The following is a 26694-nucleotide window of genomic DNA, read 5'->3' on the forward strand; positions in this document are numbered from 1 at the left end:
GTTTCTGAACCATCGGTTTGGTTCAGTTGGTCTATATGTCTATCTTTATGGCAGACAAAGATAGCTATGCCAAAGATAGCTACAATCATATTGTAGCTAGGCAATATGATTTAAAGTCTGGAAGTGAGAGTCCTTTAACTTTGTTCTTCCTTTTTAAGATGTTTCTGGTTATCCAGAACCCCTTGTCCTTCCAAATAAATTTGATAACTGGGGTTTCCATTTCTTTTTAAAAAGGCCGTTGTAATTTTTATCAGGATTGTATGAATTCATATATGAATTTAGCAGAATTGGCATCTTAACAATATTTAGTCTTCCCATCCATGAACAGAAAATGGTCTTCCACTTACTTAGGCTTTGATTTCTTTTAGCAAAGCACTGAATGCAAGTGCTTTATGTCCTTGGTTAAGTTAATTCCTAAATATGTGATTCTTTTTGTAACTGTTGTAAATGGAATTTTTTCCTGACTTCCTTCTCAGATTGCTTATTACTAGTGTACAGAAACACTACTGATTTTTGCATATTAATCTTGTATCCTGCCACTTTGCTGAACTTGTCTGTATTAGTTAGCCAAAGGGATACTGATGCAAAACACCAGAAATCTGCTGGCTTTTACAAAGGGTATTTATTTGGGGTGGAAGCTTACAGTTACCAAGCCATAAAGCATAAGTTAGTTCCCTCACCAAAGTCTACTTCCATGTGTCAGAGCAAGATAGTTGCCTATGCCTGCGAGCGTTCAAGCTTCTTGAGTTCCTCTGAATCCAATAAACTCTAATATGCCCAGAGGAAAAGACCAGTTTACAAACATAATTCAATATTTCTTTTTGGAATTCATCAATAATATCAAACTGCTACATCGTTTATGAGCTCTAGTAGCTTTGTTGTAGATTTTTCAGGACTTGCTAGATATTGGATCGTATCATCTGCGTATAGTGAGGGTTTTACTTCTTGCTTTCCAATTTGGATGCCTTTTTAAAATTTTTCTTGTCTGATTGCTCCAGCTAACACCTCTGGCAGTATACTGAACAACAAGTGGTGACAATGGGCTTCCTTGTCCTGTTCCTAATCAAAGGGAAAGCATTCAGTCTTTCATGATTGAGTACAATGTTACATGTGGGCTATCATATATGCCCTTTATCATGCTGAGAAAGTTTTTTCAATTCTTATCTTTTGGAACATTTTTTTATCGAAGGAATGCTCTATTTTTTTCAAATTCCTTTTCTGCATCAATCAAAATGATGATTGATTATTCTTCTTTGATTAATATGTATTAATATTATGTTGATTGATTAATATTATATTGATTGATTAATATGTTGATTATTAATATGTATTAATTTTGTTGATTGATTTTCTTATATTGAACTACCTTTGCATGCCTTGTATAAAATCCACTTGATGATGAAAAATTCTTTTACTGTATTGTTGGATTTAATTAGCATTTTGTTGATGATTTTTGCAACTCTATCTGTAATTTTCTTTTTTAGTAATATCTTTATCTGGCATGGTATTTGGGTGATATTGTTTTCATAGAATGAGCTTGGTTGTGTTCATTTTTTTTTTAAAGAATTTGAGGAACATTAGTTTTAAATTCTCTTTGAATTCTTGGTAGAATTAACTTGTGAGGCCATCTTGTCCAGGGTTTTTTATTTGGGTAGTTGTTTAGTTGTGATTGGTTTGTTGAGGTCTTCTATTTCTTCTGTGGTCAGTGTAGGTTGTTCCTATGTTCCTAGGAATGTGTCCATTCCATCTGCACTGTTTAGTTTATTGGTATACAGTTGTTCATAGTATCCACTTATGATCTCATTTATTTCCACTCAGTCAGTAGTAATGCTCCCATTTTCATTTCTGATTTTATTTATTTGTACCTTCTCTCTTTTTTCCTTTGTCAGTCTAGCTGAGTGTTTGTCAACTTTGTTGCTCTTTTCAAAGAACCAACTTTTGGTTTTGATAATCTATTGTGTTTTGTACTCAACTTAATTTTTTTTTCTCTGATCTTCATTATTTCATTCCTTTAGTTTGTTTTGGGAATAATTTGCTGATATTTTTTCTATTTACTCCAGCTGTGTAGTTAGGTAATTGATTTTACCTCTTTTTTTAAAAAAAACAAATCAATTTTATTAATACATATTATAAAGCATAAATCCATCCAAAGTGTACAATCAATGGTATTTAGTATAATCACATAGTTGTGCATTCATCACTTCACTCATTCTTAGAGCATTTTCATTATTCCAATAATAATAATAATAATAATAATAAACAAAAAACTCATCACCTCTCAATTTCTCTAAGCTTGCCTTGCCATATATAGCTGACAGTTTTCTTCTCTTTAGTTTATTTGTATTTATATTTTGTAAAAACAGTCATATAATATATGCAATATCACCTATATTCATGTTTTGCATGAGATTTCACTATTTTATATAATCCCAAGTTACATTTTTAAGCTTTTATTCTAGCAATATATTTTACCTTAGACTAACCCTTTCAACCACTGTTTTACCCATATAATAACTCTGCTAGTTACAAACACTGAGGTGCTTTCACCATTTCTATCATTTACAAAGATTTACAAACAACTCTTTCACAATTTTACACAGATTAACCATCAACTTTCCATTCTCTACCCTCTTTCCATTTTCTGATGACCTATATTCTAATTATTAACTCCATCAGTTTACACAATATATTTAGTTCATAATAGTACTTATCCTTTTCTGTCTGGCTTGCTGCACTCAATATAATGTTCTCCAGTTTAGTACATATTGTCATATGCTTCACAATTTCATTTCCTCTTACCATTGTGTAATATTTCATCATGTGTATACATCATAATTTGTTTAGCCATTTATCAGTTGATAGACACCTGGGTTTTCTCCAACTTTTGGCAATCATGAATAATACTGCTATCAACATCAGTGTTCAGATGTCTGATCATGTCACTGCTCTCACTTCTTCTGGGTATATACCTATCAATGGCATTGTTGGGTCACATGGCAAGTCTATATTCAACTTCCTTAGGAACTGCCACAGAGTCCTCTACTGTTCCATTCTCCATTCCCTCTAATAGTGAATAAGCATTCTTATCTCACCACATCCTCTCAACACTTTCAATTTTCTGACTTTTTAATAGTGAACATTCTAATAGGTGTGAAATGATATCTCGTTATAGTTTTGATTTTGCATTTTCAAATTGCTACTGATGTTGAACTTTTTTGCTTTTTTCTTTGCCATTTGTATTTTTTCTTTGGAAAAATGTCTGTTCAAGCCATGTGACCATTTAAAAATTTTTTTTAAATTTATTGAAATATAAATATATCACTCATACATAAACAATAAGTGTATAATAATTGTGAACTTACAAAACAAACATATATAACATCTCACCCTACCACCAATATCTTGCATTGTTTTTAAACCTTTTTTTTAAAAAGATTTATTTATTTATTTATTTCTCTCCCCTTCCCCCCCACCCCAGTTGTCTGTTCTCTGTTTCTATTTTGCTGCATCTTCTTTGTCTGCTTCTGTTGTTGTCAGTGGGACTGGAATCTGTGTTTCTTTTTGTTGCATCATCTTGTTGTGTTAGCTCTCTGTGTGTGCAGCACCATTCCTGGGCAGGCTGCACTTTCTTTTGCGCTGGGCGGCTATCCTTACGGATATCACTACGCAGACGACACCCCTGCGTGGCATGGCACTCCTTGCACACATCAGCACTGCGCATGGGCCAGCTCCACACGGGTCAAGGAGGCCCGGGGTTTGAACTGTGGACCTCCCATGTGGTAGACGGACGCCCTAACCACTGGGCCAAGACCACCGCCTGTTTTTAAAACTTTTTAACTGATTAAAGAGCACTGTCAAAATATTACTACTAACCAAAGTATTTTTCCCCAACCACCCTATTATTATTATCTTTATGTCATTTATATATGAACATACATAAACAATTAAGGGTATAGTAAAAGTTATGAACTTACAAAGCAAACATATATAACATCATACAGGGGTCCCATACATCAACCCTCCACCAACACCTTGCATTGTCATGAGACATTTGTTACAAACTATGAAAGAACACATTCAAAATCTTACTACTAATTATAGTCCTTATCTTATATTTGGTGCGTTTTCCCCCAACCCACCCTATTATTATTTTTTAAATATATATTTTTTATGACAGAAGTTGTAAACTTATAAAACAATCATGCACATGTGCAGAATTCCCAAACAATACCTCTCCATCAACACACCACAATGTGTTGTGTCATTTGCTACAGATTAAATAATATATCATCTGATTATTACCATGTCCATATTGTGTATTTGACTCACATTTTCCATGCTGCCTCAGTATCAACACAGTACATCTTTCTCATAGATACAAGAATATTATATTATTACTACTAATCACAGTCCATAGGTCACTCCAGCTGTATTTTTCCCATGCTTCTCCACATTCCCAACACCCTTCAGTAGTGATATGCATTTGCTCTAGCTCACAAAGGAAACTCTTGCATCTGTATCATCAACCACAATTCTCACCCACCTTTGGTTTACTGTGCTATCCAGTTCCTAGATTATTCTCAAGCATTCTGTCAATTGGAATTTACAAACTAGACTACCATTTTCAGTCACATCCCCATTTATAAACTATCTGTTACTCACCGTGTTACCATCCACTCTATACATTTCCTCAATTTTACAGTAAAGCTAATTAAAACTCCTACATACATTAAACATCAGTAATCCACTCAGTCCTTCTCTTATCTCCTTTAAGAATCCACCACCTACCACCAGGTCTTGAAGATATTTTCCAATAATTTCTTCCTGAAGTTTATTGGTTCTTGCTTTTATTTTTAGTTTTTTGATCCATTTTGAGTTAACTTTTGGATAAGGTGTGAGATAGGGGTCCGCTTTCCTTCTTTCAGCTATGGATGTCCAATTCTTTCAGCACCTTTTGTTGAATGGATTGTTCTGTCCGAGCTGTGTGAGTTTGACAGGCTAGTCAAAAATCACTTGACCATACCTGTGAGGGTCTGTTTCTGAACCATAAATTTGGTTCCATTGGTCTATTATGTCTGTCTTTAGGCACCATGCTGTTTTTACCACTATAGGTAGGTATTATGATTTAAAGTCTGAAGATGAAGTTTCACTTTTCCTTTTTATGATGTTTCTGACTGTTCAGGATTCCACACCCTTCCAAATAAATTTAATGATCATATTTTCAATTTTTTCTTTAATGCTGGTTTAATGCTTTATCAGGATTGCATTAAATCTGTATACCAATTTGAGTAGAATTGACGTTTGAATGATATTTAGTTTTCTAGTCCCTAAGCATGGAGTGTTCTTTCAGTTATTTAGGGCTTTTTTATTTGTTTTAATATTGAGTTGCAGTTTTCTGAATACAAGTTCTTTACATCATTGGTTAAGTTTATTCCTGACTACTTGAGTTTTATCTGTCATATTTTTTCACCACTCTTTTACTTACTTTTATTGATATAATCTTCATTTCTAGACTCTCTTCCAAGCCCCTCTCTCCTGTCTTTTCTTTTCAGGTTCTAGCATACCTTTTAGTATTTCCTGAAATTCTGGTCTCCTGCTTAGAAATTCTCTCATTTTCTGTTTATCTGTGAATATTCTAATTTTGCCCTCATTTCTGAAAGACAGTCTTGCTGGATATAAGATTCTTGGCTGGAAGTTTTTCTCTTGTAGTATCTTAAATCTATCAGACCACTGTCTTCTTGCCTCCACGGTTTCTGGTGAGAAATTAGCACTTAACTTTAGTGTTTATCTCTTAAATGTTGTGCATTGCTTTTCTCTTGCTGCTCTCAGAATTCTCTCTTTGTCTTTGGCCTTTGACATTCTGATGAGTATGTGTCTTGGAGTACCTCTATTTGGATTTTTTTTTGGATGGGAGTGCATTGTGCTTCTTGGACAGGGATATCTATGTCCTTCAATAGGACTGGGAAATTTTCTACTATTATTCCTATAAATATTCCTTCTGGCCCTTTTCCCTTCTCTTCTCCTTCTGGGACACCCATGACACATTTGTTTGTATGCCTTTTGCTGTCATTTATTTCCCTCAGATCTTGTTCAATTTTTCCATTCTCTTCTTTATCTATTCTTTTGTATGTTCACTTTCAGAGGCCATTTCTTCAAGTTTACCAATCCTTTCTTCTGCCTCCTCAAATCTGCTATTATATAATTCCAATGTTTTTTTAAATTTCATTAATTGCTCCTTTCATTCCCATAAGATCTGCTATTTTTCTATGTATGCTTTCAAATTCTTCTCGGTGCTCACCCAAAGTCTTCTTAATATCCTTAATCTCTTTAGCCATCTCATTGAATTTATTAAGGAGATTTGTTTGAACATCTATGATTAGTTTTCTTAATTCCTTTATGTCATCTGGAGGCTTTTCTTGTTCCTTTAACTGGGCCATAGCTTCCTGTTTCTTGGTGTGGATTGTAATTTTTGGTTGGTGTCTTTGCATCTGGCTTACTAGAGTATTTTTTCTGGGTGCAGATTTTCTCTTTAGTTTAAGGCATCCTATCATTTCTCCCTTGCTGGTTCTGCAGTAGGAGCCAAGCATGTTATTGGTACTGTAAGCTGTGGAGGCTTAAGCTGCCCTCATTGCACCAGGGACCAATGAAGCTTCTTCCAACTTTCTCCTTTGCCAGGGGTAGGGACAGAGTCACAGCTCTGCGGTACAGTCCACATGCAGGCCTAGACTGTAGTTGCCCAGAGAGACTGATGAAGCTTCACATTCCTTTCTTCCCTGCCTGGGGCAGGGATGGAGCTGCAAATGTGGGCAGCAATCTATGCAGTGTGGGTTCAAGATGACTGCAGTTGCCCTGGTAAACTTCTGGTATTCAGTCTATGCTAGCTAAAGTTACCTGCAGTTACCACGAGGCTGGTGCAGGGCTCCTCAGCCTCCTCCCCACCAGAGGTGGGACTGAAGCCTAGGCTAGGGCTGCAGGCTGATCTACATGAAAGAAACTGGTTCCTGCCTAGACTGAGAGTTTCAGTCAGCCTGGCTTCCCCTCAGGCTGGAGGTAGAGTCAGAATGGTGGCTACTGGCCTCTTTCTGACTTGGGCTGGTTCACACACAGCTGTTCCCAGGATTATCTTTTAGCCAGCCAAGTCTACCAATCAGTAGCTGAAATCAGCAGCCAGCCGTCTCCTCCTCCCCTGTTTCTGGGAAATGGAGCTTCCAATTCCCATCACAGTACAGCTCCTGGGGTGGCTCATGCCGCCAGAGAAGGATAACCATGGGCCTCTGGGGTTTGGCTGGTAATTTCCTGGAGAGGCTGGCGCAGGTCCCCGCAGCTTCCTCCCTGCTGGAGGTGGCACTGGGGCCTAGGCTAGAGCTGCAATATGATCTGGATGGGAAGAAGCCGGTCCCCACCAGCACTGGGATTTTCCGTCCTCTCCACTTCCCCTCGTGCAAGGCGTGGAGTTAAGATGGCGGCTCCTGGCCTCTTTTTGACTTGGACAGTCTCAAACTTTAGCTGTTCTCAGGATTATACTGTGGCCCACTGAATTTCTTCATCAGTAGCTGAAATTGGTGCCCAATAGTCTCTTCCTCCCCTATTTTGGGGAAGTGGAACTTTCAATTCCAGCTGTGGAATAGCTCCCAAGGTGGGCACTGGCCTCTGTGGCGTAGAGCACTCTACTTAGAAATCCTCTCTGCAGATGGGCAGTCTCCTCCTTCCACTCCTTCAAGGACGTTGCAGAATGCTCTTCTGGTCTCCTGGAGCCCCCAAACAGGTGCTTCAGCTAGCTCCAGAGAGCTCTGGGTGTTTGCTAACTGCCCTGTAGAAAGGAGCAGACTCTAGGAGCTCCTTACTCTGCCACCATCTTGCTGGTTCTCTCTTACATTTTTTTTTGTGTGACCATTTTTGAATCAGATCGTTTGCCTTTTTAGTTGAAGTATATTATCTCTTTCTATCATGGATATTTAAATTTTTATCAGATACCTGATTTCCAAGTATTTTCTCCCATTGATTTCACTGCCTTTTCTCCATTTTGATAAAGTCTTTTGAGTACTAAAGTGTTTAATTTTGAGGAGGTCACGTTTCATATTTTTTCTTTCATTGCTTATGCTTTGGGTGTTAGGTTTAGCAAACTGCTGCCTATCAACCACAAAATCTTGAAGATATTTCCCTACATTTTCTTCTAGGATTTTTATGTTTCTAGCTTTTATATATAGGTCCTTGATCCATTTTAAGTTAATTTTTGTATGAGATGTGAGATAGGGGACCTCTTACTTGCCTTTGAATATGGATATCCAGTTCTCCTGAAACCATTTATGGGATATACTGTTTTGGCCCAGCAGCCTTGTCAAAAATCACATGACCTTACATATGAGGCTCTGTTTCTGAGTTTTTTATTCAGTTTCATTGGTCGGTGTGTCTGTTTTTATAGCAGAATCATGCTATTTTTACCAGTGTATTTAAGTAATGTACTTTAAAGTCAGGAAGTAAAAGTCCTCCAACTTTGTTCTTTTTAAGACCTTTTTGGCTATTTAGGGCCCTCCACCCTCCCAAATATATTTGATAATTAACTTTTTCATTTCTGCAAAAAAAAGTTCTTGGCATTTTTATTGGGATTGCATTGAATATGTAAATATGAATATGTAAATCAATTTGCACAGAATTGACATCTTAACAATATTTAGTCTTCAAATCCATGAACATGGAATGTCCTTCCTTTTATTTGAATATTCTTTGGTTTCTTTTAGCAATGTTTTGTAGTTTTCTGAAAACAGGTCCTTATGTCCTTAGTTAAGCTTATTCCTAAATATTTCACCCATTTAGTTGCTACTATAAATGGAATTTTTTCTCATTTCTTCCTCACATTGCACATCAGTAGTGTGTAGAAACACTATTGACATTTGCATATAAATCTTGTATCCTGCCACTTTGCTAAACTTGTTTATTAGTTCAAGTAGTTTTATTGTGAATTTTCAGGATTTTCTTGACATAGGATCATATATCAGTGAACAGTGAAAGTTTTCCTTCTTCCTGTCCTAGTTGTGTGCCTTTTATATCTTTAGCTTAATTGCTCTCACTAGAACTTCTAGCACAATATTGAATAACATTGGTGACACTGGGCATCCTTGCCTTGTTCCTGATCTCAGCAGGAAAGCTTTCAGTCTTTCACCATTTAATGCAATCCTAGGTGTAGGTTTTTCGTATATGCATTTTATCATGTTGAGAAAGCTTCCTTCTATTCCTATCTTTTGAAGTGTTTTTATCAAGAAAGGGTGCTGCATCTTGTCAAATATCTTTTCTTCATCAATTGAAAGGATCTTGTAATTTTTTCTTCCTCAATTTATCAAAGTGGTTTATTACACTAATTGATTTTCTTGTGTTGAACTACCCTTGCATACCTTGGATAAAACCTACCTGATTGTGATGTATAATTTTTTAAATGTACTTTTGGATTTGGTTTGCAAGTATTTCATTGAGGATTTTTGTATCTATATTCATTAGGGATATTGGTCTGTAATTTTCTTTTTTTATAGTATCTTTATCTGGTTTCGGTATTAGGGTGATGTTGGCTTCATAGAATGAGTTTGGTAGCATTCTTTCCTGTTCAACTTTTTGGAAGAGCTTGAGTGAGACTGGTATTAGATCATCTTTGAATGATTGGTAAAACTCACTTGTGAAACCGTCTTGCCTTGGCTTTTCATCTTTGGGAGGTTTTTGATGACTCTTTTCAATCTCTTCACTTGTGATTGGTTTGTTGAGGTCTTCTATTTCTTCTAGGGTCAGTGTAGGTGGTTTATTTGTTTCTGGCAATTTGTCCATCTTGTCTACATTGTCTAGTTTATTGGCATACATTTGTTCATAGTTTCCTCTTTGTATAATTTTGATCTCGTTAATGTTATTGAGATCTACTTTGTTACCCAACATATTGTCTATCCTGGAGAAAGATCCATGAGCACATGAGAAGAATGTATATCCTGCTGTTTTGGGGTGCAATGTTCTGTATATGTCATTAGGTTTAGTTCATTTATCACATTATTCTCTCTCTCTCTTTATTGATACTCTGCCCAGATGTTCTATCCAATGATGACAGTGGTGTATTGACGTTTCCAACTATTATTGTAGAGACATCGTGCACTGCCAGCAGGGATGGGCACCAGCCTTCATGATGTGGATTAGTCTGTTCACAAATCTTGTCTGAAGATGGGCAGTCTCTTTCTGTTCTTCAAGGATGTTGTAGGATGCTCTTCTGGTCTCCTGGACCCCCCAAACTGGTGATTTTGATAGCTCTGATAGCTCTGGCTGATTACTAACTACACTGTAGGAAGGACGGACTATTGGAGACCCATATTATGCTGTCATCTTGCCTCTGCCTCCTTAGCATGTTTTCTATTGTTAAATTAAACAGTAAAACTAAAAAAAAATAGATTCTATCAAAATTAAATATGTATTAAGAATATTTATGTGCCTTTAGCTAAGTTTATAAAGAAGACTACCACTAATCAAAATCTTCTTAGCTTAACCTTTGCTGATCTATAAATAGAATCATACTTAAATGGTGCTACCAAAGGCTAAAGGAAGGGCTAAGCTTTTTAATAAGTTGGAAGCCAATGAAGAGTTCTGAATAATCATTTCCAAACACAAAAGCTATTTTTAAGACCACCTAAAATTCATACTAAGTGTGGACAGGAAGAGGGATGATACTTTTCCTATATGCTTTGGTGTAGTTGTACTGGTTTCTTTCAGAAATTGTTGATCCTGGTTGCTGTTTATGCCCTACTGCATGCTAACTGTTGTGAATATGACCTAGATAAGAAAATTCTACAACATTCAGAAGTCAATTCTACACTAATAGGGCTATAGAGGCAATTTCAAGAACCTTCTAGCATGATTCATGGTACTTAACAATCTAATTTTAAAAAGGTATGAAAAATATTCAAAATATTCAACACAATTCTACAAAATTAGGGGAGCTTGTGCTACCAGATATTAAAACTTATTAAAAAACTGTAAAATCTAAGACAAGGTGATTTGGGCACAGGATAAACAAAGAATAGAATATTATAGAGTCAAAAACAGCTTCATATATATGGTAAGCTTGATAATTGAGAGATGATCAATGGGGGGAAAAACTGATAAATTATATTATGTCAATTGGCTACAAAATGGATAAATAGTGAAAATGGATCTCTACCTACACACCATTAAGAAAAAATAAATTGCTGGTGATTTAGAGGCCTAAATGTGAAAGAAAACCTTTATAAATTTTTTTTTTTTTAAATAGGTGGATACGTGTATTAGTTTCCTAGCTGCTAAAACAATACTGTATAAGAAGCTGGCTTAAAAAGGGGGATTTTATTGACTTAGAGTTTTGAAACTAGGAGAATTCCACTATCTGAGGGGTTAAGAAGTGCTTTCTCTACGAAGACTGTGGCATTCTGGGGTTGGCTGCTAGTGAAGGTTCCTTGGTTGGAGGTGTTAATAATTGAGTGGATTGGGGGGAAAATACACCAAATATAAGATATGGGCTATTATTAATGGTAATATTTTGATGATGCTCTTTCAGAGTTTGTAACAATTGTTTTACAACAATATAGAGTGTTGGTGGTGGGGTGATATATGGGCGTTCTATATGATGATATGCATGTTGTTTTGTAAGTTCACAATTTTTGCTATACAAGCATTGTTTATATATACTCATGTACGAAAGATAAACTTAAATAAAAAAATTTTAAAAACACCAACCATAAAATAAAATATGTATATATTTGATTCATTAAAATTACTAAGTCTTTCAAATAAAAGGCCTGATGAAGAAAGTGAAAAGGTAAGTTAAAAAGCCAGGAAAGGATATTTTCAGCACATATAATTGTCAAAGAAATCATACATATTATGTAAGGAAATCATAAGAGTCAAAAAGAAAAAGTACAAACAAGCTAAGAGAAAATGGACTGAAGATCTGAATATTTTACAGAAGAGAGAAAAAAATGAAAAGATGCTAAGCCTTATTATTACTCATAGAAATAAACATTAAAACAAAAATTAGAAGACATTTTCACTCTATAGTCAAGTGTTAGGAAATTGGTGGAGAAATACAAATTCATACAGTGCTGGGAGCATAAATTGGTGCAGCAACTTTTGAAAACAATTGGACATTATATGGAAAATCTGGAGGTAGGATTTCACTTTACCCAGCAATTACACTCCTGAGTACAGGCATATATCCTTAGTGCCTAGCCTCTAATTTTGTTCTTCACTAAAAAGAATCAGTGCTCTTTAGAGTGTAGCTGCTTCCCTGACTTCATGTAGTGAAAATCAAGATAGTTCCAGGTTGCTGCTTTTTTCAAAATGGCAATAAAGGGCTCAGTTTAAGGGGATCACTTTGGCCAACTTGTGATCATTTTAGTGTTAATCCTGTGTAATCATGGCAAACTCTAGCAGATATGCTAAAGGAAAGGCAGGCATGAGTTTCTAAATATATGTAAGGAATACCTAAGCTATAAAACCTTTTAGGGCAAAATGTCACAAAAAATTGAGCAAAGTGTTGCGGTACAGGTTGGTGGTATAGACTTTCCTGAACTCAAATTATGTAATAAAAATATATGAAGGATAGTATGATTCAAAAGAATGGATAAGAGAAATGAAAGATTACAAAGAAAGGTAGGAAGGGAGACTTGAAGATTTTATTTCTAAAAGAAGAGACCCAATTGAATAAATGCCAGTTCAGGTCAAATAATCCTGAAAGATCCCGTCAGAATCTGTTGGCACAGTCATTAATTTCTAAAGGATAACTGATTCCATCATGGTCCTGAATGTTTAACCAAGTGGCCTTGACAGTCCTGCTAAAATGGCAATTTGCCTTGACACCGCTTTGTTTTTAATAACTTGATCTTACTATCTCCAGAAAGTGTGAAAACTGGTAATAATTGAAAAAAATGAATGATAGTATGAACATTGGCTGGGGGAGTTAAACAGATATCGTGATACATTTGAAATTATTATGCAGCTTCAATTGTGCTTTGTTTGTTCTTTTAAACATTTGATAAACCCAGGAGAATATGATTACTGATTTTGAAGTTTGTTTTATTATATTTACAAGGGTTGCATACAAGCTTGGAAACAGTTAGGTGTATAGATTTATAAGTCTTCCCTGTACGTAGTTTGCAAGGCTTTAGAAAATCAGATATATGTAGAACTGTAATTTGAAATGTCTAAAGAGAATTAATTAATCTTGTTTGTAAACATTGTTAAATGTCTGGGGGAATTTAATCTGTCAAATTTATTAATTAATTTGGCATTTATGAAATAAGAGTGAATTGTTTTCCTCTTAACACAAAATTACTAGATATATAAGCCAAATAATAAGCTTAGTGATGTGCATTCTAAAACTTAATAAAAATTAGGTATTTTAAATATACAATTTTAATTGAATTCCAAAGCACAAGTAATTATAAATATTCATTTCTCTCTACTATAGTACTCCTTACACATTAAAAAGTATCATAACCCATTAATAATTTGAAGGCTGCCAAATAACAGTTGTACATAATAACAGTTATGTACATGACTTTGCCGGATGCAGAGACCTGGAATCGAATCTCAGCTCTACTACTTAAAAGCTTCATGACTGGGACAAGCTACTTAAATTCTCTGAGCCTCAGGGTGTTCTATATTAACCTGATGCCTTAATTTCCCAGGGTTGCTGTAACAAAGTGCTACAGACTAATTAGTTTAAACAATGGAAATTTATTTCCTCACATTTCTAGAGGCCAGAAGTCAGAGTCGAAGTATCAGCAGGACCACACTTCCTCTGAAGACTCTAGGGATCTGATGGGCCAGAAATCTACAATATGCTTTGTCTTGTGGAAAAAGGCAATCTCTGCCTCCATCACATGGTCATCTCTTGTCTCAATTTCTCCATCTTTCCTTTACTGTGTCCAAATTTCATCTGTTTCTGAGAATGCCCGGCCTGCTGGTTTAGGACCCACTCTAATCCAGTCTCGCCTCCTCTTAATTAACATCTTCAAATATCCTGTTTACAAATAAGTTCACTTGCACAGGGCCAGGGGTTAGGACTTGAGCATGTCTTTTTGGAGGACACAATTCAATCCATAACATATGGGAATGGTAATAGTACTTAAAACTTTTGATGATTACGGTAAATGGTTTGTTTTAGATCCTGGTAAACAGTAATCGTGCAAATGGCAGTTCCTAGTATATACTATATGTTAGAAAACAGTAAATGCTCAGTAAAAGCCAATTTAGTAAGGACAGGACTTAAAGTAAGTGGGTAGAATTTATATGCCTAGAGAAGAGAAAGCAAGGAATTCCAGACTGATACTCAGAAGCAGGAAGACACTAAACAGATTTGAAGATCTGTAAATTGAAAGTTTTACCAAAGATTTTTTTTTTTAAGATTTATTTATTTATTTAATTCCCCCCCTCCCCCGGTTGTCTGTTCTCTGTGTCTATTTGCTGCGTCTTGTTTCTTTGTCCGCTTCTGTTGTCGTCAGCGGCATGGGAAGTGTGGGCAGCGCCATTCCTGGGCAGGCTGCACTTTCTTTTCACGCTGGGCGACTCTCCTCACAGGCGCACTCCTTGCGCGTGGGGCTCCCCCACGCGGCGGACACCCCTGCATGGCAGGGCACTCCTTGCGCGCATCAGCACTGCACATGGGCCAGCGCCGCATGGGCTCTCCTCACCGGCGCACTCCTTGCACGTGGGGCTCCCCCACGCGGGGGACACCCCTGCGTGGCAGGGCACTCCTTGCGCGCATCAGCACTGCACATGGGCCAGCGCCGCATGGGCTCTCCTCACCGGCGCACTCCTTGCGCGTGGGGTTCCCCCACGCGGGGGACACCCCTGCGTGGCAGGGCACTCCTTGCGCGCATCAGCACTGCACATGGGCCAGCGCCGCATGGGCTCTCCTCACCGGCGCACTCCTTGCGCGTGGGGTTCCCCCACGCGGGGGACACCCCTGCGTGGCAGGGCACTCCTTGCGCGCATCAGCACTGCACATGGGCCAGCGCCGCATGGGCTCTCCTCACCGGCGCACTCCTTGCACGTGGGGCTCCCCCACGCGGGGGACACCCCTGCGTGGCAGGGCACTCCTTGCGCGCATCAGCACTGCACATGGGCCAGCGCCGCATGGGCTCTCCTCACCGGCGCACTCCTTGCGCGTGGGGTTCCCCCACGCGGGGGACACCCCTGCGTGGCAGGGCACTCCTTGCGCGCATCAGCACTGCGCATGGGCCAGCTGCACACGGGTCAAGGAGACCCAGGGTTTGAACTGCGGACCTCCCATGTGGTAGATGGACGCCCTAACCACTTGGCCAAGTCCGTTTCCCTTTTACTAAAGTTTTATGTTGAGGAAATAATTAGGTTCAGATTGTAGAGGACCTGGAGTAACAAAGGAGTTTGAGTTTAAACTAGTTGTTAGTCAGTAATGGTTTAGACAATTATAGCTGTGAAGCATAATATTTAGAAAATAATGAATGCTAGAAATAGATACAAATGGAATGTCTACCAAAATGGTATTAACAAACTAAAATATATGGATGTGCAAAATTGCCTCCCCATAGCATATTCTAAGAACAAAATAAAGTTTTAATCCATTTTAAAATGTTTAACATTGTAACTAGTGAATTTGATTTTAAAGATGACAAATTTATTTTGTTCCTAGGTTTTAGAGATTTAAATTATTTTTATGACAGTGCTACTAGGTTAATATAAAAATATACCAATTCCAAATTGTGGCATCCTGGAGGAAGAAGTGTCTTTAGACTCATATACAACATCAAAAAATGGTACTGAAATATATTGATTCTTGTCTTTTTCTTTGCTTTAGAAATGTAATCTCTTCACATGATGATATAATAATACATTGCCTCAACATGGGACGTTGAAAATTAACACAAAGCCAAAAAGAAATAATCTAGCATGCTTATTATTTTAGAAATAAAAGAAAGATTTTAAAGAACAAAAAAGCCAATGGTTTAAAACAAAACCCACATATACCTTACTTTGAGAGATTAATTCTTTACACAACACTGATTTTCTTAGGGAATTAATGCTTAGTTTTAGAATGCAGGAGGCTTGTTCACATAATTTTTTGTCTATAATTCTTATATATGGAATTTCAAAAACTGACAAATTTCAAGGAAAACTGATTTTGCTGGTATGGTTTTGGAACCATGAAAAATCTTTATCCCAGTGGTTCTCAAAGTGTGGTTCTGTACAAGCACCTGGAAAGTTTAGAAATGCAAATTCTTAGACTCTACCCCAAACCTGCTGAATCAGAAACTCTAGATATGGGGCCACATAGTCAGTGTTTTAATAAACCCTCCAAATAATTCCAATGCACACAAAAGTCTGAGAACAGTGATTTAGCCTATTTGCCACTGGATTAGAGATGTTCAATGAACTTTAAAAACTGCCATGGATACTTAATAAAAGGAGTACAAATTTCCTGTTTCAAACATTTTTTTTTCCTTTCAGCCAAATCGGCATGTTATAATTCCTTGACTTTGTATTCCTGCTATTCATATATGCCAAAGATACTTGCTAACTTAAAAGGGTTTCTAAGTAACTCCTCATCAGACCACTACACTGGATACATATGAACATAAATAACCTGAATAACTCATAATTAATCATAAATTTATGAATAGTCTATACATAACTATTAAGGAGAAGAGGGACAGTTCAATTCTGTCAGCAGATCCTATTCTACGGCATCTACCAGTTGCTTCCATTTCAGATGATTTAGTAAGCATTTGCAGAGTGGTGGTATGAAAGACTTGCTTTCTTGTAAAGTCTAAAGAAGGTTAGAAACTAACTTCTGTTGTAATTCAGGTGTGGCCATCTATTCACATTGTACCTTTTGTCATGGCTATCATGAGTACACAACTCCTTTGCCAAATCCCTTCAAATCCTGGGACTTGAGTGTTGGTATCTCAAGCTAGAATTAATAATTCTTTTTTTTCTCCATAGATATACAATACTTACATGAAGTGCTATATTTCACTTACAATGTAGGATAAGCAGGTTTTGTCAATTGCCTTAAGAACCTTATAAACTAAATATTGTTTCTCTGAGGAAAAAAAATGTACAAATAGCTAAACTTGCCAACAAATAATTCCTTATCTAGGGACTTCTATGTTTTACCCAGCATGGTCCTATAAAAATATGTTTCTAGCTACATATGTAATTTTAGGTTTTCTGCTAACCATGTTAAAAAGACAAAAGGAAACTGTCAAAATAAATGTTAATAATTTATATTGCTTAATCTGAAACATTCAAAGTATTATCAAGTCAAAATGTAATCAATATGAAATTATTAATGCGTTATTTTACATTTTTTGGTATTAAATCTTTGAACCATGGCAAGTGGTTTATGCTTAGGGCACATCTCAATTCAGATTAGTATGGTATCGTAACTAGTGGCAATTGTATTGGACATCACAGTTCTAGTCTCAGAAACAAGATGATCTTTTGTCTTCATTTCCTGGCTGCTAAAACAAATAACCTATAATGAGTTGGCTTAACAACAGGAGATTTTTTGGCGCATGGTTTTAGAGCCTAGAAAATTTGTTTCCATCTGGGTTGATATTTTTTGGCTGGTCAGCAATCTTGGGATTTCTTGGCTTTTCCATCACAGGGCAATATACGTGGCCTTGTCCTCTTTCTCTTCTGGGTTCTGTTGACTTTCATCTACTGGCTTCTCCCAGTGACCTTTGCCGCATGTCCAATTTCCTTTACTTTTAAGGACTTCTGTCATATTGGATTAAAATCCACCCTCTTTCAGTTTGGGTACACCTTAAATAATAACATCTTCAAAGTCCCTAATAACAAGGGGGTTCACACCTTCAGGACCAGGAATTGGGACCTGAACATGCCTTTTGAGGGCAACATGATCAATCCCCAACAATTTTCCTGAGACAGGAAAAAATATTGAATTACTTTATCCACTTACCAAGTTAATTTGTCTGTCTATAAAACAGTATACTTTCTATCTGATCTTTTTTAATATAACTAAAGTATAGAAGAACTTTAGATTATGTATTTAAAAACTTGGGGGATTGGGCTTAGACGGTTAACTTCTTTTTCTGTAATTTTTGAATTATAGGGCCAATGAATTTTCATATACCTGGATTTCCTTTACAGCATTCCTTACTGAGCAGAAATTTTACATTGCAATTTAGTACTTCCATAGATCTATAACTATTTTAAGCAATATGATATTTATGTAAATATTTCTAGGTTACACCGATAAAGACATGGAAACTTTCTTAACTTAAACCGTGATTATAGTTGGTAGTTATATTTCTGTTCACTTTTAGAAGGATAATCAAATGGGAATTTTGCTGAATTGTACTCAGGCATATTGTTCAAAGAGCCGATATCCATAACCATGAATATTTTAGACTTATCTTGGCCAAATTCTTTTCCTCTTTTTCTCCCTGGATAATTTTTCTGTAGGTTTCCAAAGGATGGAATTTCTTTATCATTAGAATGACAGATATTTTAAAACTCCCTTATTAGCTTGAACATTATTTTCTACTTTTTGTTCTCCTAAATAATGAGATTTTGACACTTTCTCTGAACATCCTTCATCCACTTGTCCACTATAAAGTTTATAGTGTCTTTTTATACATTTAATATAGTTAATAAGATAAATTACTTTTTTTGTGGAGAGTTTAATTTTTTATAAAATATCCAAAAATTATTTCTGCTTTTTGAAGTTGTATACATTTTGATTTTTGTAAATTATATTTGAAGTTTACCGTATTTTTATTAATAGATAAACTAACTTTTGCACAAATTACAACAAAAAATAGTTTTTTAAGGGATTAAATAAATTTTACTCAAATAAATGGTATTGAAATGCCCTCAAATTATACACGCGACAAAAGAAACTAAAAAAAAAACACTGTTCAATAAGTTATAATGTTATCCTTTAACTATTTTAAATGTTTTCCTGTATTTATGTTGTGATGAGTTATCTTTCAGTCACAAATTTCCCTTCCACTACCCTCTAATATTTTTGGGTGAGAGAATGCTGTTCAGTTGGTTGGATAGCCATCACCAAACTCATTAAAAATGAGTAACTATAGCAACCTCAAAATCACATCCCACTCATTTCTGCAAAAGAAATGATGATAAAATATGTTGAGTTAAAGCAAAGAGGAAAAAAAGAAAAATCTAGGCATGATATTCAGCTCCAAATTTTGAGCTAGTGTGTAAAAAGAAAGGGTCATCTGTATATTCTCCTGAAAGAATGGTCCCATTGTCCCATTTTCTTTTTAATCAGGCTTGTTGTGTGTTTTTCATTTTCTTTTTTCTATGTATTTTTAGAACTCTTTCAGACCTTCGCAGCTGTATATTTTCTGGAACACTGACACCTTTGCATACACATACTCTTGCTACTTTGACCTTAGACTACTATATCTCTCTTTCATTAATAAATATCTCTTTTGCCTTACCTAAGAGAGGGAAAGAAATCGCTGGTGTTCTGACAAGGGATAATCATAAGATATAAGCTTCTATTCAACTGACACTTTCCCATCCTGTTCAAAGACTTGGAATTGTAGACTTGACAAAGACCTTAATATTTAAACTTTTAGCTAACAGAAAACTTAGACTTCAATAATACTCCATATTCTTATATGAGTCTCTCAACATACCCAAGCCCTTTTGCAAATGACTCATTATAAAACCAACCTATTATGTTTCCCCAGACCTGTAAAAGTCCTTCAGATTATAAAACATTAGAAAAGTTAATTTATATGTGATAACATATGCCACTATACCAATGATTCTAAATTTCCCAAAGTTGGACATCTATTCCTTAAAATAATTTTAGGCACCTAAATTATTGCTTTCCCTCTATATACTACTGGGAACAATAATCTTTCCTTTGAGGTGGAGAAAAGTAATATTAATAGTATTTACTATGTGTAGCAGTTTGATATTGTTTATGAATTCCAAAAATAGATATTGGATTATGTTTGTAAGCTGGTCTGTTCCTCTGGGCATATTAGATTCTATTGGATTTAGAGGTTTCACTTTTACTTTACTAAATTATGATTAAGGCTTTGAATGGGCCACATCAGAAGGACTTTTAGTCCCTGTCCCCTTCGTGCGTGGGGACTCACAGAGAAAATGACATGGCAAAGGAGAAAGAGTTTTGTGTGCTGGAGGCCCAGGAAGAAAATACACAGAGAAACAGATATGTGAGGAAAGAGAGAAGACTCCATTAGACACGGCAGAGACCCTGGGAAGAGATGAGCTGTTCGCTTGATAGTCTATACCTGACCTTTTGGAGAAAACAGAGCAGCTGAACCCAGAGAGAAATGAACCAGGAGAGATACGAGACTTATCCCAGCCTACGGATGATATTGGAAGAAGCTGGGACCATGGAGTCAAGAGAGGAAGAGGAACTGAAACCTTGCAGAAACTGGCAGCCATCTTGCTCCAACACATGGCAACAGACTTTGGTGAGAGAAGTAATTTATGCTATATGCTTGGTAACTGTAAACTTCTATGCCTAATAAATACCATTTTATAAAAGCCAACAGATTTCTTGTACTTTGCACCAGCAAAATACACTATGACTAATACACTATGTCTTCCACCCATATACTTGTTCCATGCTCAAGCCCATCCATGCTTCTGGCTGGTGTAGAGAGGCACGTTTTCATCTTAATAGACCATCACAATGATTTTAAAAATTTTAGTTATAGAAAATACTGATGAGGTTAAAGATCAGAAATGCCGCCTTCCACAACATGTAGGTTATCAAGGTCCCTTTGTCTGCTTCCTAAAGGCTTATGTGGGGGTGCTGCTATCTGGAATGCCATTTGCCTACAGGCTAAGATCAGAGGCTATCTGAAAAAACGTCTTTTATTCTTTCAATTGCATTTTACCTTACAGTGTACTTCCCTCTTGTACCTGATATAACAACTGCTTTAGTTTGTGGATACCATAAAATGGGTTGGTTTTTAACAATGGGAATTTATTAGCTTACATGCTTACAGTTTTGAAGGTGGGAAAAATGTCCAAATCAAGGCATCACCAGGCAACACTTTGTTCCTAAAGACTGGCAACTGCCAATGCTGGGCTCCTCTGTCAAATGGCAGGGCACATGGTGGTGTCTGCTGGTCTCTCCCTTCTCTTCTGAGTTTCATTGCTTTCAACTTCTTGCTTCCATGGCTCTCACATGCTCTCTTTCTCTCTCTCTGCATATTCATCCTGTTTATAAAGGATTCAGTAAGAGGATTAAGACTCACCCTTGACTGTGTCTTAATTGAAGTAGCCTAATCAAAAGATCCTACTTACAATAGTTTTATAACCATAGAATGGATTAGCTTTAAGAATATGATTTTCTGGGATTCATACAGTTCCAAACCACTGCACCATCATTAGATAGTCATTTTGTAGGTTAAGACTTTTTGCTTTCAAGATTTATCCATCAAAATTCAAACTGCCCTCAGAGCACTGTGAAACAGGCATGCTAAGAGTATATTTAGGCAGAATCCTGAGGTCAGGATTCCATTACCTTCTAAGAGAATTTGGTGCTGATTGAAACTGCCATTTGACTTTAAGAAAAGCAAGGAAGAATAGTGTTCTCTAGGACCATGGTAGAGTAAAGGAACTGGCCAGGAGCAAATCAGAGAAGCAGATCTAAAAGCTCAGTAATTGTGAGTCAAATAGTATTCATGCATCACCTGTCACCTGAAAATGCCTTTCTCCTTCATGGTTGGAGAGAAGTACAGTTTGGTGGAAAAATAGAGGGCTTGCATTCAAAAGAGGTGGACTTCAGGAACTCAAACTAACAGTGGTTTCATAACATGGAGCTCAATTTGGGATTTTAATTCCAGCATCATATTCATCAGCCATGTGACTTTAGGCAAACCTACTTCTCCTTAGTCTATCTGCCCCAAAGAGGGGTGACAGTCATACCTATCTCATAGGGCTATATAAACAAGTGAAACTGATAAAAGCATGTGAAAAGTTTTGGGGAAAATGTTTGTTACTATGACTGTTACTATTATTCCTACTCCTTCTAGCTACCTAACATATATACATGTCAGGTCACTCTTCTAAACACTTTCCTTGAATTTATTCAATCCTCTCCCTTCCTGACACCATTAGACAGGTTCTTTCCAAACTCCCATGTTACTGTTGAGAAAACTGAGGCTCAGAAACATTAAGCAACTTACCCAAGATTTACACTTGGTGAAAGGTAGAGCCAGGATTTGAACCCACACAGTCTGACTGGAGCGAGCACTATTAACCACTTGTGTTGTACTGCTGCTAATGTTTTTACCGTAATTATTGTTATATTATTATTAATATTACTATTAAAGAGGGCTATACTCTGGGGAATTTGTATTGTTTTGAATAGGAGCTCAAAATATCAGTCTCTGTATCAGCATGCTAAGGATACTAGGAATAAACAACCCCCTCGTTGGTTGTGTGGGGTTTTGTTGAAATGATGTATTTGTGCTAAGACAATGCTTCTTTAAATTTAATTTGCATATGAATCACTTGGGGCTCTTTTTAAAATTCAGTTCTTGATTTAGTAGGTAAAGGATGAGGCATGATATTTTGCATTTCTAACAAGTTCCTGGATGATGAGGCTGCTCCAGCGACCTCATTTTGAGTAATATGGTGCTCAAAACCTCTTGGAAAATTCTGTACTTCTGAAGTATATATAGCGTGGTTTTTTGTTTGTTTGCATTTTTTGGCTATTTGCCATGTGACAGGTTTTTCTGTATCTCTGTGAATGGGACTTGATAAATATCATTAGTATTTTATTAGAGCAGAGTTCTGCCCTGACCAGGCCATTCCATTACCCAAAAATATTTTGTATGTTACAAAAAGAAAAAGAATGGAAGCTTGAGCTCCTCTTCAAAAAATATCAGTTTATTTGTCATGAGAAAGTAAACATACCTCTACTTTGTCATTTTCCTGTTAGAGGAAAAGGTGCTTCCCAAATGAGAAAGAAATTTAATTGACTATAATCTTTGTCAGTTGTCTGGGACACAACAGCTGAAATTTTGACATCTTGTCCTTTGGAAATGTGTCAAACCACCATGTGCCAAACCACCGCCCCGGCCCCCCCCCCCCCCCAAAAAAAAAGAGATTGTATTTATGGACTATGGGTGAAATTATCTTAGTCCATCCTCTCAAACCCTTCCTCCATAAAGGCTGGAGTGGGGGATCTTTTCAATGTTCACACATTTAAAATGAAAGAAACAACACCAGTAGAGGGCTGAGGATAATTTCTGATTATTATTTAACATTGTCTTGGTAGAGAATGAAAAGAAATACCTTTGCTTAAAAAAACAAATACTTAGTGGGTGTTATATGAAAATTCCCTATACTTTTGATGTAAACTTTTCTGTGAATATAAGTCTAAAACTTCTCTAAAAGTAAAGTTTAATATTCTAAAACAAAAACAAAACAAACTCTTTTCGCTGCCGTATACTCCTTGGAATTTTGAATTTTTCATTTCCTATCTTATTTTTTTTAAAAAATCAAACAAACAAAATGTTTATTAATTCAGGGTCTCACAGGGAGCAGGGAGTTTTCCTTGATCTTTGACTAATCATTTTCCCAAAATGACTTGTGAAAGTTCTTAAGGACCATAAAATACCAAATAAATGGTAGTTAGTGTATTCCTCTTGGCTGTATGAGATTTCTTCACACAGCAGTAACGTTTTCTTATCCAAACAGTGCCTAAAGTGTTTAGAGAAATGTTTCCTCCTGCCAGTTTTTCAGAAGGTGACAGCAGATGCTGTAGTGATGAATATCTGATCCTTTCCCTTTAGCCCAATATGGACAGTTTTCTTAGCAAAGGAATAAATACTGTGTATTGTCAGTCATTTTAAAATTCATGTCTCTGTAGTGACCATCTGGATACTTGAGTGTAGGTTGCATTCTTCAGACTCCTTGAAAACTTAATACTACCTTTACATTTCCTAAGAACAAGGATATTCACACATATAACCACCTTAAGTGAAGGTATCAAGTTCAAGAATTTTAACATTGATATAAAGGTTACAGTTTATGTTCTATTTTTTTTCATATGTCTCAATAATATTCTTTTGAGCCTTTACTCCTCCCTTGTAGATCCCATCCAGGAGCACATATTGTATTTACTTGTCATTGTCTCTTTCGTTGCCTTTTTGAATTGTGGGAGGAACATATATCTAACAAACTCTCCCATCTGAACAGCCCCCAAGCCTCCCACTTAGTGGGATTAATCACATCCACAAGGTTGCAATCTACAGTGACCATCTGATTACTTATATGTTCATTTGTTTATTCTTCACACAAATGTTTGTGAAGATGCCAAGAAGGAGAAAACAGGTCTTGAGTGTGTGGGACGGTGTCACTAGATACCAACTTGACTTGCTTCATGATTTTGCCCACACTTACACAAATGAATCAAGATGGAACTGACTTGAGAATTCCGTAAGTGTTACTAGTTTCCAAGTGAGAAGCCTTGGGTGATAATGATAAATGTCATATTGTCAAATATAAAAAAGTTTGTCATTATTTAGAGTAGAAAGTGTTTTCATTTGATTTAGAATGAGTTTTATGGCAAATTAATATAATAGCAAAAAAGCAACCCCATGATAATAAATGCTGTTGAAAAGTGTATAGCTAGATTGATATTCACACTCTCAGGGTGATTTTGGATATAAAGCACATGATGTTAATGCTCAACTCTGACATTTTAGAGAATAACTTCCAAATGGTGTGTGAGGCATTTCTTATCTTTAGATAAATGTGTGATATGGAAGGGGGGGTGGGCAGAAATGTCTCCCAAGTGTGAAAATCAGAATTCTTTCCTGGAGTGTAGTGTTCTGCCATATTGTGAGATTCAAGCATTTTTTTTTCAATATATAACATAAAGTATAATTTTAAAAAATAAGTTTTGGAATAGACAAAAACTCAAAAGGTTTTAAGAACATGAAATAACTTTTATACAAATATCGTTCTATGTTTTAGAGATAAATAGGTTAGAAACCGATATAGGGCTTTGGTTTCTTTAGACTAGAGATAAATTTTACATCTAAGAGACTACGTCACTGGCAAAATATTTGAGGGGTTTTTATATAAACAGTTGAAATAATGTGAAATTCTTGAATTGAGAATACAACTACTGAAGTCCTTATATATATGTATGTGTGGACGTGTGTATATTTACTATCACTTGTTATACGTAACAAGTACACATGAAACTACTGCAATAAAATAGTGTCGAACACAACCAGGAAGAGAGTCCAAATTCTTGAAAAGATGATTTTATAAGCATAGGAAATACAATGTGTCACATCATGAGTGAATGAGATGTGCTGGTGAACTCTCCACTTGAGATAAGGAAGCCAGTACATTTGCCCAGCTTAAGGACTACTTAAAGTGCTTTTCTCAGTACTGATGACTATTGTACACAGTCTGTGCTCTTCTACCACAGAGGCAAATTATATGCATATTTGAAAAGTAGGATTGCCAGATTTAGCAAATAAAATACAGGATAACTTTAATTTGAGTTCCAGATAATAACAAAAAAATGTTTAGTGAAAGTATGAACCATGAAATATAATGTAAGTATGTCCTATGTCATATGTATATGACAAAATTATTCCTTGTTTATCTGAAATTCAGATTTACTTGGTGCCCTGCATTTTATTGGGCAACTTTATTGAGAAGGCTATTTTGGGTCAGAGCCATTGTCTACAGAAAATACTAATTCTCCTACTGGTAGTAAATAGTAGCCGCAGCAGTAGCTAAGGTGGCAGTAATTGTAGAAAAAGTCACAACCATGTGTAGAGTGCTTCTGCTATGCTCTGTACTCACTATCTCATTTAATCTTCCCAGCAGTTCTCTGGGGTAAGAACCTTTTGGATGGAGCATTTACCACAGTGACCTGCATGTAATAATAACCAATATCCATTCACCATTTCTTTTTTGTTTTGTTTTCCACCATCACGCTTCCTTCTAAAGAGGAGGAAACTGAGACTCTGAGACTCCAAGTTCACTCAGGTAAAAAGTGGCTCCTGGGATTTGAATGTTTGCTTCTCTGGTTCCAGAGCCCAAGATCTAAGTACTCCATTCTACTATCAAGATGTGATTTTACTCTGAACATTTGGAACCCTACTCAACAAATAAGTCTTGAAGTCGCTTTCATTTGTTCCCTGTTCTAACTCATATCAGCATAACTGTGGCTGGCTGGAACAAGCTTAGCTCAGGAAACAGAATGCTGCACAACTACTGAGAGCAAAGATGCTTGGCATGAGAATTTGGGGCCCGCTGGAACTGACAAGCATTCACAAACAGCAACAAATTTTGGGTGGCAATTATGAAAAAAATTGGTAAGGTTAAGAGAGGTAATAAAGACCTGAAAAATAAATAAAATTCCAGGTCCCCTACTCCCAATAGTGTTAAAGTGTCATCGTCTTCATTTTAATATTTGCTTCTTATGCATTGAAAAAATTAATTAATAGAATTTCCTTTTAAATAACAATCATTTGTCTTTTAGAAGTCTACAAATGCAGAAGGCAATGCTAACATCATCGATTACATACTTAATCTAATTAAATTTATTTAAATCACTAAGCCTGTGATTAATTGGAAAATTCTTAAGATGTCTTCATTACTTATGCATTTATCAGCATTTCCATTCTAGATAGT

This window comes from Dasypus novemcinctus, chromosome 4 (assembly GCF_030445035.2).
Source record: "Dasypus novemcinctus isolate mDasNov1 chromosome 4, mDasNov1.1.hap2, whole genome shotgun sequence".
NCBI lineage: Eukaryota > Metazoa > Chordata > Mammalia > Cingulata > Dasypodidae > Dasypus > Dasypus novemcinctus.